We start from the raw sequence: 16,682 nt of genomic DNA, 5'->3' as shown, positions 1-16,682 counted from the left end.
TCCATTTCATCACTCATATTTGAGGCTGAATGGACTTTGCCTAGACATTTCACACTCTTATCCCTTTTAATGGGACTCATCCTTTTCTTTCAAACTCTTGTCTAGGTTGGGAAAGTTCCTTTGATTTCCTCAAAATAAAACAAGCAAAACATTCTAATCATGGCCAAGTCAGAGTAATACAATAACATCCCTAGACCAGGAAAGCAAAGTCCCTCAACCTTTAAAACAACCTCAAAAGCACTTTAAATGTCTTGGTACGTTTCATAATATCATAATGTCTTCAAACTTCCACCTAAATCTCAACTTTGGTTTAACACAAATAGACCACCCAAGAATCAGTATTCAAGATGAACATTTAAACAATCTTCAATCTGTCTTATTCACTAGGGTTGTAATTACATAGTCTGCTTTAACTGCAAATGGAGATTATTTCAGCTCCTTTATGGATTGAAAAGATTTCAATCCTTGGTAATGTAATCACTAGGTATATTTGGGCGGGATACGTACAACAGCATTCATAGGATAAATACAATTTTATTGCCTCTGAAAAGAATGTGCACGTTACTCAGGTTAGTGATCACTGCAAGTCTTTAGGAAGGTTAGCAAACTTCTGAGCCTTAGTGTTCTCAACTCAAAAAGTGGTTGTAAAGATTTAAAAGAAGCATCTGAAGATCCCTTAATGAACTGCTTGGCAAAATTGAGCTCCATATTTGAGGCTGTTAAATTAATGTTATTATCAGAAATCTTAACAATATGTAAATGGTGCTGCTATCCATATTTTTCTTTATGACAGTGTACCTGTTCATATATTCATTTTCTGTCTTCATAATGTTGCCATGACCCACCTCTTGCAATGCATAGTCTATTATCTTTGTAACTGGGGAAGAATTGTGGATTGCTAAAGAAAACAATAAATAAAACAACTCAATTATTACCCTTAGTTCGATGATTTCCTTTACAAGATTTGGTTTTTGTTAATGATCACCAATGAAATAAAGTAAGTGAATTGTATTGGCAAATATTTCCTTCAGGCTCAAACATCTTATTTGCTGATTTAAAAATTGAGAGTTACATTCCTGATGATTGAAGTACTAGAGTGAGTTTGATTTTACACATAAGTGAGAAATTTCATATGTTATTTAAAAAAATTCCAATCAAAGTAGATAGTTTTAAGATGCATTATTAGGATATCTGGCAGGTCACCTCTACTGAACTGCTCTCTATTAATGAAAAGTTCTGATGGATCAGGTTCAAAATCAGAAAGAAAACCTAACTGGATAGTTAACAAATTCTTGAGTTTTAGATACTTCTTTCATGTTTTTCTACTTATAAGTTTTTAGATACTTCACATAAACTATTTGTAATAGCTTATTACTGACAACTTTACCAACAGAGAATTCAAAATGGAATGGTCCTATTAGAGATGTATAACTAGAACTGTCTTTAAAAACAGGATTAAAAGTAAATGTAACAACAGTGCACTTTAAATGCTGTACCATTTGTATTCAAAATAGAATACATTTTGATTATAATATACTAAGTTACCAAATGTCTACCTACCATTATTGAACACCTCCTTATCATGTGTGAGACCCTGAAATGGATTTTTTGTATAGAAACCTAATTTGTATAGAACCCCTTAGAAGAAGACACTTCCAATCCTACAAATAATGAAGTTGCATTTGAGAAAAAGTATTTGGCTAAGACCACATATATAGCAAGAGAAATACCTAGAAAAACACATTTCAACTACACTAATATGAATACAAATTTATTCCTCTGTATTTTTAACCCTTTATAAAAATATTTTATAAATATTCTGAAATATAGTAAGGATGTAATATGAATTTTTAAGAATGTCTCTGCATAACAACCCTATAAATATTCATTCCTGAAAGTCTGTCGGATGATCTCATGAGATTGTAAGAACCTTGTTCCCACTTGACCCTTGAGGATGCCATTTCTCTTCTCCTTACATGAATTACCATGAGCCAAGTTTGTCCCGGGTAAGAAGAATATGTGTTACGTTAAGGGGGACAAATCATCACTTAAACTTTGTTATATTTTATTCCATGAAAGGATCATCTATAAAGATTAGTCCCATAATACTCATCTACATGGAATGTTAATTTTGTTATGAATGTTAATATATCATTATCCAGAGAAAGCAAAGGAAGGCATAATTTACCAATAAAATATTCAATGTATCTTATTCAAAATGTACATACAGTTAATAAGCTATCCTTACCCTAAATCCTGGATGGTCCATTGTCCATTGGACTTGAAAGAATAATCACTTATTCTTTAAGTTAAATCAATAAATAAGAGGATACTTTTTTATCAATAACATTTTTCTCATTTTCCCCTGTTTTACTTTTCTGTATGGATTTTAATATCTACCATTTACTTCTTTTTTTTTTTGAATTTCTAATTATAGACTCTCATGAAGATGAAAATAATTACTTAGATTCTAAGATACACAGTTTATGAGCAACTAGTACAGTTGACAGATACTACATCTAGTGAAATCACCCCTATTTTTTGAAAATAATCAGATGAGGGGCACCTGGGTGGCTGTCATTAGGCGTCTGCCTTTGGCTCGGGTCATGATCTCAGGGTCCTGGGATCGAGCCCTGCATGGGGCTCCCTGCTCAGTGGGAAGCCTGCTTCTCCCGCTCCCCCTGCTTGTGTTCCCTCTCTCCCTGTGTCTCTCTCTGTCAAAAAAAAAAAAAAAAAAAGAAAGAAAATAATCAGATGACACAGGATGTCCAGTTTGGCATATAACACACAGAAAATTTCATTAGAAATTTCTACAGAAATGTTTTGTGCTTATTTTTTTAATGCATCTGTCTAATCTTATTAATCCTTCTTTAGGAGCTCCATTTTCCAATTATTTGTATTAATAATTTGACCAAACAGTGGAGAAAAATTTGTATTACTGGCATATATATCAAATGTTCAGAAGATGATATGCAGAGAAGAGAAAAAGGGATAGAAAAAGGCATACATTGCAGAGCAGAGATGGTAGGTTAATGACATGGTAAATGTACTTACTCCCTCTAAATTTCCAAGTGAAGAATCAGGTGCAATTAGTTTTATTGTATTTTGATAAATGATTCAGAAAGCTTTGTAAAAAATCCAAGGAGACATTTTAAAGAAATTTATAATCAATAATAAAAGTCTCTCAAACACATGACAAAAGGAAATCATGAAATGAATAGCAATGAAATTACAATTAAAGAAATTGTATATTTTAATAATAATATATGGCATTTTGGGCTCCCTGTTACATCAGTTTAAAAATCCAAAGGTAATCCATTTCCTGTATAAAAGAAGAAATAACAGCATGTTTTCCCTTAAAATACAGTTGTTATTCTAAAGAAAAAAGAAGAAAGAACTCTTCTCAGTGTGGCTAAAAAGATATCAAATAATCCAACTGTATATATAATGTCAACTCAAATTTGTCTGTGGCAGATTATGTTTATTGGCACTGTTCAAGGCATTCCCACCTCCTGTCCCTCTTTATCATGGTCTGGCCTTTTTCCTCACCACCCAGAAGAGTTTTGTTCCTCCAAAGTTTACTCTACCTTTGGCTGCCTAGAGCTGATGTCTTTCCCTGTTGCCTAAAGCCATTTCCTTCCAGCTATACATGGGGGTGGGGGGTGGGGGAGAGCCAGTTAAACCTTCAATGAAGAAATTCCATTTTGCAGGATGGCAAGATACCGAAACTGTTCTCTCACATTCTACAAAAGTAGTCTACCCACATTCTGTGAATGCTCTTCCATAAATCCTCAAATGCAAATTAGTTTTATACAATCTTATAATATCCATTTTATGAATGCACTGCCATCTTACGTGATATTCTAACTTACATCATTCTGACGAAGAAAGCTATACTACCTCTGTGTAAGAATAATAAGCTAATTTGTGACATGTAAAACAGGGGGCCATCTCCAATTAGCACACAGGGGCACTCCCACCCATTACAACCACAATGTGCCACCTTAGCAGCAAATTTAACAAAATTCATGAAATAGTTTAGTCCTTCCAGAAGAAATATGATTGCAAATTCTTTACAAGAAAAAAAGCTGGTCACTCGCTAGATAAAAAATATGAAAGCTGCTTGCCTAAATGAAAGCTAGATTTTCAACCACATGTTAATACACCAAAAATATTTAATATCTTTAAATACAGATTCAAAAAAAATAATAATGGGTGGATTATTGCCATATGAAGTGTGTATATTTGTATAAATTCTAGTATAAATTGACACTATCATTAACCAGCATGAATTCTGAAGCCCCCTTTCCTCCACACCTAATAATAGTGATAGATCTTCACGGATTAGCCCACAGTGTCTCCCTGAACCTTCCCAAGTGGACACTTTGGATTTGTGAGATAATCTGCCCCTTGAACCCGGAGTAAACACCACCTCGGATCATGTCAGTACCGGATCTATGGCCTCAGCCTCATTTGAACATACTTCCATCAACTGAGCTCATTCAAGTATCCATATTTATTACAAAACAATATTGTAAATGTAGTGATTACTGATAGACTCTCAAATTGTTGGCAAAAGATACAGAATTAAACCTAATAAGGTCATCATTGCACGTTAGAAGTCACTCATACAAAAGTCATATTGGCTTATGCACTCCAGTTTTCCTTCCAAATATATCTTAATCCAGTTGTGGTCACTGCTTTCCTAAGAATATGTTATAATCTACTTACCTTTGAACACATTATAGCCTACGCTGCTGAAAGATGGGAATACATCTCAGGATATTTTACTCCCTCAAAATCATAGTACAGGTTCGTAAATGTACCAGATGCTTAACAAATAAAAAAGAAATTGAATCATAAAATGCAGAAATAGACTGGGTTGATGTGCTCTATGGTGAAATAAGTCATGTCTTTGTACTTTATTATTTACATAAATATTTAGGAACCCCCCACTACTTCATGCCAGGCACTGTTCTGGACACTGGGCCAACAATAAAGACTTGGTCTTTGTTCCTTTAGAGCTTTCAATATTCAAATCCACAAAATATCTGCATGCTATAATAAGCACCATGAAGGAAACAAACAAGTACCAAGACAGAGACTAACAGATGACAACCTACTTTTGACAGGTAATCAAGAATGATCACTTGAGGAAGAGACCTTTGAGCTGAGATTTAAAGTTTGAGAAGGAGCTAGCCATTCAAAGAACGAAAGGAATAGTCCACGCACTGGGAACAGCATTTAAAAAGCCTTAGGGGGGTGAAATTATTCCATGTGTTACAGGTACTAAAAGACCAGTGTGACTGGAGCATATAAATGAGGGGGATGGATTCAGTGAGCTTATAAAAAAGGGCCAGATCAGAGAGAGCTGTGTGCTAACAGAAGGAATTTGTTGTTGATAGATTTCTATGTGTCTGCATTTATTCCTTTTTTTCTACGCAGTTAGTTAATGAATGTTTTTAAGGAGAGGCACAATGGTATTGCTGTGTATGGAGAGTGAATCATAGGGGAGGAAACTATGGAAGTAGAGAGACTAATATGAAGCCTGTAGCAGAAATCCAGGTAAATTATGATGGTGGTTTGAACTAATTTATTGGCATAGTAGACATAGAGAACAAGGCTAAAGAGATATATCTGAGAAGTATAAATGAATAGAGAGATATCTGGAAGAGAAAACTGATAGATCTAAATCTGGACTAGTTATGGATGAAATGCTGTCTTGAGGAAGAGAGAGAGCAATAACATTTGGATGGTGAAGCCATTTTTTTCAGATGTTAAAGACTGGGGGAAAAGATCTAAGACAGTTTTAGAGAAAATCATAATCATACCATTATGACATTTAGAATGATCCATTTACATTAATAAACTTCAAGCTCCTCAGCAAGGTCAGGCCTTGGATTAGAAAAATACCAAATAAATCCTCCCAGCATATCACATTCTTTTATGTATCTACTAGGAATAGAAATTAGATAAATGTTAGTTTATATTATTAATGCAAAATGCAAGAGTCTATTTTTTTTTTCTTGCCACAAAGAAAGTGGTTTGGTCATAATGAATACAGTGAATAGGACTCCACTGATTCCACCTCTGAATTTCTTACATTTTCTTTGCTGCCAAAACCCACCTCAGCAACAGGTAGCAAAAACAGAAGCACTACCACTGGAGGGTTCCCATGATTATTTCCTGGTCCTATGGGACACAATGAGGTATAAGGATGCTCTTGGCAGAGAGCCAGACCTGACTCATCTTTCTTCTGTAGACTCATCAAGGTACCCAGTTAGCCCTACCCTAAACCATAGGAATCATGGCATATTGTATACTGAACCTCTGTAAAAATATGTCACTGTGTCCCATGATTGCACAATGGTTCACTTCCAAAAGGGAACCTCCAATAGACAGGTAACTTATTTTATTTTATTTTATTTTTTTAAAGATTTTATTTATTTGACAGAGAGAGACACAGCTAGAGAGGGAACACAAGCAGGGGGAGTGGGAGAGGGAGAAGCAGGGAGCCCAATGTGGGGCTCGATCCCAGCACCCCGAGATCATGACCTGAGCCGAAGGCAGACGCTTAACGACTGAGCCACCCAGGCGCCCCTAGACAGGTAATTCAAACATATACAAAATGCAAAAATGTATCTTAAGCAAAACTATTACCAGTTGCCTAAAGGCACACTCTCCATTACACCAAAAGTTATATTTTGTCTAGCATTCTGTGAATAAGCTATTCTAACAATCATGATAACTCCATACATAAGGATCAGATAAGACTAGCTTTGAATAATAAAAAAAATTTTTAAATCCTATTTACCATAGTTCCTGAGAAAGTAAATTCTAGTTTAATTATTTTTAAAAATGGAAAAAGAATTTGAAGACGTTTCAATAAAATGGACTATTCAATCACTGCATTTGGTTTGCAGATTATATATAGTTAGGTCTTATTGACGTTAAAGCAAAAATCATGGACATATATTTTAAATTCTCGAAAGAAAGGAAGGAAGGAAGAAAAAAGAAAGAAAGAAAAACAATGTCTTCCTCCTGCCCACTGGGAAGGAGGAAAAATAGAAAAGAACATTAATTGTGTTTCTGAAAAGAAATGAGCCTCCCAACACTGACGCACAGAAACTGAAAATCCACCATTCTTTGAAAAGCCTGTGTTGATTTGGTCTTTATCTTATTGAAGTTAGCTTTTTAAAAACTCCCCTAAACTTCTCAGATAAAAAACTGTTCTTAGCTTCAGAGGAGATAAACATTACTAGGAAGGCTGCAACTATAATTTAAAAAGAAACACTAAAATAATGAGTAAAATGTTTGTTATAATCACAGAAGTTGACATTAAAGTTTCTTAGTTTGGTAATCTTGTTTTGATCTTTTGTCTTTAATACAAGTAACGAAAATATCTATTTTTTTCCCTGAAAGTAAATGACAGTTTCAGTTGAGACCGATAAAAAGTTAAAATGATTCTAAATCTCTTCTGAATTGCACTATAAAATGCTTAGTTGGGGGGATTGTGTTTGAGAAATGGGGCTAAGCAGTTGTCTATTCCTCATGTTTGTGAGCTGCGAAGGGGTGCGGCGCTGCTTCGCTGTCCCTACAGGTAGGATCCGCTATGCTGGTTCTGCACGCTCACCTTTGCAGATGGGAAATACAACACAGGCCTTTTTTCTCGCAAAGAATACGACCTGCCCCTGGAACTGAAACCCATCCAACAATTTTGCTAGCATAGACAGTAAGAAAGAGCGGACGCAAACCATCAAGTATAAGTGCCTTTCCTTTCCACATTTTCGGAACCTGCCAGCAAACGCACACAGTCAAAATCCGCACTGGAAACAGGCGCCTTTCCAGCTCCTCTTTCTCCAATTGCTTGGACCTCTCCGTTCAGCTTCTCTCCTCTCTGCTTTCGGGTGGCCTAACACCAAGTGGCCAAAACCGCGAGATGGGAAAATGGATACAGGTGGGTGTGGCGGCTGAGGCGAGCACTGGCGAGAGACGGAGGGCTTCCCGGTCCGCCACACTAGAGGAGCAACAGAAAAGCCACTTACTTGCAACCCTGCCCGCCGACGATGCCCATCCAGCGCGCCCGCACAATCTGGCCTGTGAGGAGCGCGCGGGCTGCAGAGACCCTTCCTCGCGCCTGGTCTCTCCCCACCGGCGTTCTCTCTGTAGCTCCTTCGCCCTCTTTCTTTTGGCTCCTGTTGCTCAGCCGGCGCCTGCCACCCCCAGCCGCTGGCACGCAGGCTAGCCCAGCGCCAGCCCAGGCGAGAGGGTGGAATTGGAAACCAGACCCCCGCCGCCGGAGCGCTGGCCAGGGCCAGCACCGAGACTGAGCCCCTCCTTCCGGGGCGCGCCCAGACCAGCGGCAGCCCCGCCCCCGCCCCCCCGCGGCAGCCGCGCCGCCGGCTCCCCCGCCACTCCTCCCTCCCCGCCCTTTCCCCCCCGGCGTCGCCCGCTCTCCACGCCCGCGGCTAGCGTCCGGCTGGACTCGCTAGGAGCGCTGGGGCCACCGGGCTGCCTCTTCTCCGATGTGCGCTGGGAGAAGGCAGGGGAGGGGGCCGCGACCTCCCATCCACGGCTACCCCATCGGGCGGGGCGCGCGCGCGCGCCTGTGTGTGTGTGTCGGTCCAGCAGCCTCAAGAGCCCTTCCCTTACCTCACCCACCCCCCCCACACACACACCTTCCTCCCTTCCTCCCTTCCTGCTCAGCACAACCGGCTAAGGTTTCCGAGAAGTCGCTGAGTGTGGTTTGGTGAGAAGCCGGGGGAGAGCTCCAGGCCGAGGAGGTGAGGACCAATGGCAAAGGCCTGACCAGTGTCTCCTGTGCCCCGGGCTCTTGAGGATTCAGGACTGGGAATCGGTTCCTTCTCAGAGGCTTTGCCCATGGAGACTGGAGAGGTGCCGCGCAAGACCTATCTCTAGGCTGCGATTTTTCTTTTCTCTTTTTATAACAGATCGATCGGGTTGCCGAATCTTCGAAGGCCGGCAATGAAAGCGTTTCCTTTCGAAGGTGGAGCGAGGAGTCAGAGGATGTTGTGGGTGGAGAGGGAGATGTGGGGTAGAGGCTGCTCTCCCAGACCTGGACCCGCTCCTCTGGATACATCATCAGTCATATAGGTTCCGAGTTCAGAGCTGGGTAGGAACGACTGTGAAAATGAATCTTTATAAAAATTTTTGTGTGGTGTGTGTGTCTCTGTATGTATGTATGTTTTCTACAGCAGTCTGCTGGGAGGAACAGTAATAAAAACAGGATTGAATTGTTTTTCTCAAGAAGAAACAGGAAATTTCCGCCAAAAGGAAAGATCAAAGGATTATGTTGGGGTGGGGTGGATTTCTGGATTCAGGCCTTAAAAGAGGGCAAATCACATTGTATCACATTGTATAGTGTACAATATAGTATAAATATAAGTGGTGGGCATTTGCATCTATGGTTTATTTGCTTCCACACCTTCTACGTGGAAATGATACTCAGTGGTAAATACACAGGATTTTAAGTCCCAGGGTTTACCTATCCCTGCTGCTACTGAGGTTTGCCCTGGGCGTTGACCTTACATTCTTGACTTGTAATGTGCCATTGAAGGAAGGAAACTTTCTGTTTTATAGGCTCTCCACTGAAGGGTGAACTTGGACACCTGGAGATAATTCCCAATGCCACATCATAGCCAAGTCATCTTCTCTTCCTTGACTGGTCTCAGAGGTAGAAAGAAGAGTTCAACTATACTAGGAGTGACAGCCTTTTTTTTTTTTATTAGATTTAATCAATTCTGCTCTCTCTCTCTCTCTTTTTTTTTTTCTTGGCCACATTCAAGTCCCTCCTCAACTAAATTGTCCAATGAATAATCATAGAGAAGTAAAGTGAGTTCAATCAACCTTCTGTCTTAAAGCTCTCTGACATCTGATCTCATATCTATCAGGGAATAATCCATATGATGTTCAGAATAATTCAAAACCACAGGATTTCAAATCATATTTTTTTTCCTTAAGAGGATAAATTAGAACACAAACACTTTAGCTGAGTAAGACAACTGAAAAAATGATCAATGCCTCTAAAATGATGAAATTTATTAATATAATTAACACAGATTTGATCAACAAATTCCAAAATACTCAAAGCTTTAGAGAAGCAAATGTATGATATTTTAAAAAGTAGTCTATGATATTTTAAAAAGTATGATATTTTAAGTATGATATTTTAAAAAATAGTCTAAAATAAAAAAAAATAGTCTAGCACCATTCCTAGAGATAGTGCAAAATGAAGATAAGAATAGATTCAAGATGAATTGATAAATAATGGTACCATATGGAATGAATTATTATAAGACATAGAGTCACTTTTGGTAGTTGTCATATAACACTACCCAGAAAACATCACTTGGGATAGTGATGGCATATTGGACTAGGTGATCCATTGGTTTAATGAAGTGTAGCAGTTTTTAATAGTGGACAAAAAAGTACTTCCCACCAGTGTGGTAGGTGATTTGGTGTCCCTCTCCTTCTGCCACTAAAAAAATAATGAATAACATACACCATGCTTTGTCGATTTGTATATATATACAGTTGATCTTTGATCAACACAGGTTTGAACTACATAAGTGTATTTATGTATGATTTTTTTCAATATATATATTGGAAAATATTTTTGAGATTTGCAACAATTTGAAAAAATTCCCAGATGAACCACATAGCCTAACAATATTCAATGTTAATATTTGCAATGCTGTATTATGAATATGACTATAATACTGTATGCCATAAAAATTTTATAATGATTCATTCATTAGCATATAGACTAGGCTACCACGAAGCCATCATATCAGTTATACTAGGCTACCATAAAGCAATCACATTGCTGCTTCTTTGTTATTAATGTGTGAATCATTATACCTATAAATAAAAATGAATTTCTTTTTCACATTATCTTTTTTGTTTTTGATGTCTAGTGTTAGTAATAAATACATATTCTACTCTAAGAGTTCACCCACAAGTACATATCATACTGGATATACCTATATTCTTGTTACAGGTTGTCCAAAACAAAACTTCCTTGGTCTGTCTGAAGGATCCTTGGAAGGATTTGCCTATGAGCTCATTGGCAAAGGTTGGTGTATATTATTAATTATCTTCCCAATTCTCTTTTATCTCTCAACCATTTACCCCATAAATATTGTATGTGTCATTTTTAGTCTCCCAAACATTTTGTAATCTGTTGCTTCTAGTCTATGCTGTCTGTATTTTTATTGCCTTTTTGGCAGCTCTGAGATTTTTGTCTCTGTTTAAATCCAGGAAAGAACTATCTGAAACTCTCATTAAGTATTATACTAAACATACCTGAGAGTTCATCAAACATTAAGTGATGGTGTCACCTGTGCTATTGAGAAGGTTAAAGGATAGGCTTGAATTATGGGAGGCAGAAAAGATATCTGGTTGAACCAGACAACAACCAATAAATTCCTAAGGCTATTCACAAATGATGTTCTATAATTTGGGCACAAAAAGTAGAGATATTTATGTGTTGAAATTAACCAATAGTATATTTCAAAACAAGAATAGGAATAAAAATTTATTTTACTTTGTGATACCATGGAAATCCATACTTCTGTTTTGTCCACAATTACCTCTCCAATTGTTAAAACTTCTATAAAGTTCCTGGAGGAGAGAGAAATAGACAGTAATATGAAGACAGTAAATTAAACAGTACAGTACCAGAAGAGTTTGGTTTTTTTTTCCACTAAATAGGATTATAAATCTATATTTATCTTCTAATATCTGCTACATGGCAATATTCTAACTTGAGTAAAAACAATTATGCTGTTGTGAAAATGAAAGAATAAAGCTACAATTTTTTTGTGTATACATAGCTAAAAAGCAGGTTTCAAAAGTCAGGTTTCAAAGTAGAATTACAAAGAAAGAGAACTATAATTAAAACAGTGCAATACACAACGAAGATTATCAGTCATAGGTTGGAATAATAAGAAAGATGGACAAATTATGCAGAATGAAACAACAAAAGAAAAGTGGTTTCCAAAATGTATCAGCATTAGAGTATTTGCTCTTCTAAATTGACATGGTGTGAGTTTTTGTGCCAGTAAACTCATGTGAAGAAAAATAAACGTGTTTTTTCTTGCATGTGGTAGATGCTTTGTAGTATATTGATTGGTCAATTATTCATGAATTCCCACTAAATCAAACAGCCCACCAATGAGTCCTATACCAGAACAATGCTTTTGTTGATCAGATGCTTTCTATGGAATGCCTTTTCATCAAAACTGCTGTTCTCAAAGTTCTCTTCTTGCAGAAGCCTTAAACTAGACTAGATTACCCAATATACAAAACTTTTATGCTTAGACATTGGGCAACATGATACACAAGACTGTGATCACTGAGAGAAAAGACATAAACAAGGTGCATCCTATGATGGCCCCAACTTACTACATGAAATTAGTTTCCAGACTGTAGCACAGGAAGGGGAAAATACAAAAAGAGCCCCACAATCTCCCTGAATTGAGAAGATGGAAACTGAAGTTTAAGAGGCTGAAGCAGCTAGAATTTGTAAGACAGAGTACCATAGAGAAGAAACCTATACAGAAATCTGCAGAGGAGTGCCCTCACGTTTTTGGTGGATACTGACATGTGGTGGTGTGAGAACCAAATTATCTAAGGCCAGGGAAAGAACTAATGGAAAACTGTAGGTAACAAAATCCTAGACTTCACATGGGCTAGAAATAATTTGTGTTTCCCCCAGCCAAAGTATAAAAACCTCATCACACATAAGATACTGGAGGGTCCTTAGAAGGGTATTGTCTTAGTAATGGGGCTATATTATTTTTAGATTAAAGTTGCTTTGGATTTACACTAACAAAGCTTAAAAGCAGACTTAAAAGGACCCAACTGATTTCAACGTGCTTAAATTCTAGCCAGAATAAAGCCCAATACTTTCTAAAGGACTTAACGATGTAAAATTAACATGACTAGCACCAGATTTAAAAACTTACCAGGCATGCGGGCGCCTGGGTGGCTCAGTCGTTAAGTGTCTGCCTTCGGCTCAGGTCATGATCCCGGGGTCCTGGGATCGAGCCCTGCATCGGGCTCCCTGCTCCACGGGAAGCCTGCTTCTCCCTCTCCCACTCTCCCTGCTTGTGTTCCCTCTCTCACTGTCTCTCTCTGTCAAATAAATAAATAAAATCTTAAAAAAAAAAAAAAACTTACCAGGCATGCAAAGAAGAAGGAAAATATGAGCCATAGTCAACAGAAAATTCAATCAACAGGAACAGATCCAGAAATGGCAAAGATGATAGAATTAACAGTTGAGGACATTAGGTTCCATATTGTAAGTGTACTCTGTATGCTCAAGACTGTAGAGAAAAATCTGAACATTATGAGGAGAGAAATAGAAGATATAAAAACAACAAATTGGAACCTCTAAATATGAAAAATATGGTATCAGAAATGAAAATTCACTTTATATGAATGCAATTCTCAGAAGAACAAAGACTATATGTGTATATGCAAAATAGAAAATTCATGACCTCTGTAATCCCAAACTTCATGTGCAGCCTTTTTTAACAGTTTGACTACTCTCATTCCAGACTTTAATTTCCCTATATAAATAAATATGTCATTATTATTTGAAACAGTAAAATATTAATGCAATAATTGCTTTGCAGTTATAATAATTTGTAGGAATCTGTGATCATCCTTAGCTTTGGATAAGCATTTTAATGTATTTACCTAACATATTACATTTATTAAGTTCACCCTCAAGGATCAGAAATTTTCTTCCATTAAAGATATATGAAACAGATCCTGAAGATAGTTCCAAAAGAGAAATTTAAAAATATTTCAGCAATAGTGCTAGTGAAATCAAGATGTAACTTCCCAAGCTGCTACTTTAAATGGGATAACAGCTATTTAAATGTATTAATTTCAGTATATTTACTGAATTAAAACTTCTATTATTTGACATAAAATGTAGTTTGGAAACATAGGCATCCTTTTTGTTGTTATTTTGATTGCTGTCAGAAGTAGAGTGTTGACTAATTTGACTGTATAGTTTAGGTTGTAGTAATAACTGAGTTTTGTCAGTAGTAGACGTTAAAGCAAAGATGGGAGTGGAACATTTGAGAAAGAAGAAACTGTTAAAAAAAAAAAAAGACAATAGATCTAAAATGGAGTCATCTGTGCTAAGTCCCTGGTCAGCAAATCAAGACTTAATACCTAACTTAATTGCAGTTTCAACCTCTCCCAGAAATATAATCTTTAACTAGTCAATCTGGAATTTCCTGGTCTGCACTAGTGAGATAATCCAGCCAATAGACCCAAAGAAAGACAAAATAATCATCTCTTTCCTTGTCCTGCCCCTTCTAAAGGTCTCCCATTTTGTTTAGCTCCTTTCTGTTTGGTAGGTGGAATCAGTCTGATTCATGAATTGTTGAATAAGGCCAATTTGATCTTTAAATGTACTCAGTTGAATTTTGTTTTGTTTTAACAAAACAATGGAATAAATATTCTCAGGCTATGTATGGATCAAAAGTTTAGAGAGCTAAAAGAGTGGGAAGGCTTGGGGAGGTCTGCAAGTTTTCAGTGTTCAAAGGGTCTTGCCTGTATTTGTAAGACCTTATTTGCTACTTATAGAGCCCCACATTCTAAGTACTAAATTTGTTTTTTTAAAAGATTCCCAAACTGAAACATTTTATTATGTAAATAATGATCAGTTAAGGTTTAATGTTGAAATCCCAGATTTTCAAACGATCTGATTACCATTCTTGTGGGGGTTTTTTGACATTTAATTTTTTTAACCTTGTGTTTTAAGCACTAATAAATAGACTCAAATTTTTATAGCTTCGAGGAAAGACACATCCACACACCAAAAATTAAAAAGAAAAAAGAAAAAAAAAAGAAATCAGGTTTCTTAAAACAGAATGTATTTTAGAGTGATGAATAAGATATGATAAATTATAAATTTGAAGTCTTTTGTAGCAATGTCTAAATTTGTTAACTATTCCAAAAAAATACTGATATTCTTAGAATGCATTATTATATGAACTGTAGTAAAGACAGGTTGAGTGGTAAATACACTGTATTTTTTTTTCAAATGGTCAGTATAATTTTATAAAAATTTCAGAAAAGTAATTACTTTTAACTCTTGAAATTATTTTGGTCCTTGCCAGTGAAATTAATGATAACACTTGTTGAAGTTTTAATATGTCCCAGACATTATTTTTAAAGATTTTATTTATTTATTTGACAGAGAGAACCAGAGAGCACAAGCGGAGGGGATGGCAGAGGTAGAGGGAGAAGCAGGCTCTGCACTGAGCAGGGAGCCTGATGCGGGGCTCGATCCCAGACCTCCGGGATCATGACCTGAGCCGAAGGCAGATGCTTACCCATCTGAGCCACCCAGGTGCCCTAACCAGACATTATTTTTAAAACTTTACTTTTTTAACCCAATTAATCCATACAACAATGCTTTGAGGTAGGTAATATTACCATCCCCTTTTTTGCAGGTGAAAAAGCTAACATTTGAGAGATTAAACAACTTGCCAAAGGCCACAGAGCTAGTATGTGGGAGAGCCAAGGGGTCACCCTAAGCAATCAGGCTCTGGAGCCCGTGTGCTTAAGCAATGAGCTATATTACCTCCACAGGAAGTGGCTATCGTATGTCTCACAATATATGCATTAAGAAAATACTGGCCAGGCTACATTACAATTATGAATTAAAAATTAAATTTGGTAAATGTAGATGAACAATACAAACATAAGGTAAGTAAACCTCTCAGTAGTTCATTTATTCACAATTAAACCTGTTGACTGAAATCAAGCATGTAGAGAAGTTAAACCACTTCATAGTATAGTAGAAAGAGGACAGAAGCCATTTTCTAATTTACCAGTTACTACTGTGTCTTTCCATGGGCATGTCTCCTAATGTCTGTGTGTTTTAGTTTTCTCCTGCATAAATGGGAAGGTTTGTACTAAATAACTTTTAAGGTCCTTTCTTCTCTAACCTTTTAGATTTCTTTTATATGAGTATGTGTAATTTTCTAAGTCAAATTTAAATTGAATATTCTTTTATTGAAACATATAACCTCCAGAAAAATTGTTATTTGTGAGCAACATGTATTCATATTTTTTCTATGACTCCCACTTCTGGAAGGTGTTGCTAAAATAGCTAATTAATGTATTTTGATACAAATTAAGAGAAGTAATCAAATGAGATTTAATTGAATAGAAGACATAGGCTCAAATATGAAGTTATCTTTATAGTACTGGATTATGACTTTCCTTCAGAGGTACCTCAATACAAATTCTAGCACACTGCATACAGTGAATACTCTGTATATACTATTAATTTGCATACATAAAGTTCAAAATCGCTTTCCTCCTCCCTCATTCATTTTTGATAAATGCTACATCTACTGCCACCTGGTGTTCATAATGTCAAATATTTTAGAAAGGACTTTCTAAAATATTTTTCACATTTTTCTTTTTTTTTAAATTTTTTTAGAGATTATTTATTTATTTATTTATTTGACAGAGAGCGAGAGAGCACAAGCAGAGGAAGCAGCAGGCAGAGGGAGTGGGAGAGGGAGAAGCAGGCTCCCTGCTGAACAGAGAGCCCGATGCGGGGCTCGATTCCAGGATCCTGGGATCATAACCTGAGACGAAGGCAGCCATTCAACCAACTGAGC

The 16,682-nt window shown here is 36.9% G+C and overlaps 1 protein-coding gene and 1 long non-coding RNA gene across 3 annotated transcripts in view; one reads left to right on the top strand and one right to left on the bottom strand.

The window, feature by feature from the left end:
• SCN9A (sodium voltage-gated channel alpha subunit 9) overlaps positions 1-8,347 on the bottom strand; it is a 176,744-nt gene extending 168,397 nt beyond the window's left edge. For both annotated transcript variants that reach the window (XM_032408958.1, XM_032408967.1), the window contains exon 1: positions 8,046-8,347. The gene's annotated coding sequence lies outside the window, so the exon portion shown is untranslated. The remainder of the gene's footprint in view (positions 1-8,045) is intronic.
• A 347-nt stretch (positions 8,348-8,694) lies between these two features.
• On the top strand, positions 8,695-12,981 carry LOC116635164. The gene is made up of 4 exons (XR_004300115.1): positions 8,695-8,783; positions 8,952-9,133; positions 9,601-9,694; positions 11,021-12,981. It is a non-coding gene; the product is annotated as an uncharacterized LOC116635164 (long non-coding RNA).
• Positions 12,982-16,682: the final 3,701 nt, after the last annotated feature.

The sequence above is a fragment of the Phoca vitulina genome, unplaced genomic scaffold (assembly GCF_004348235.1).
Source record: "Phoca vitulina isolate PV1807 unplaced genomic scaffold, GSC_HSeal_1.0 scaffold1, whole genome shotgun sequence".
NCBI lineage: Eukaryota > Metazoa > Chordata > Mammalia > Carnivora > Phocidae > Phoca > Phoca vitulina.
This window is presented reverse-complemented; position numbering and strand designations above follow the sequence as displayed.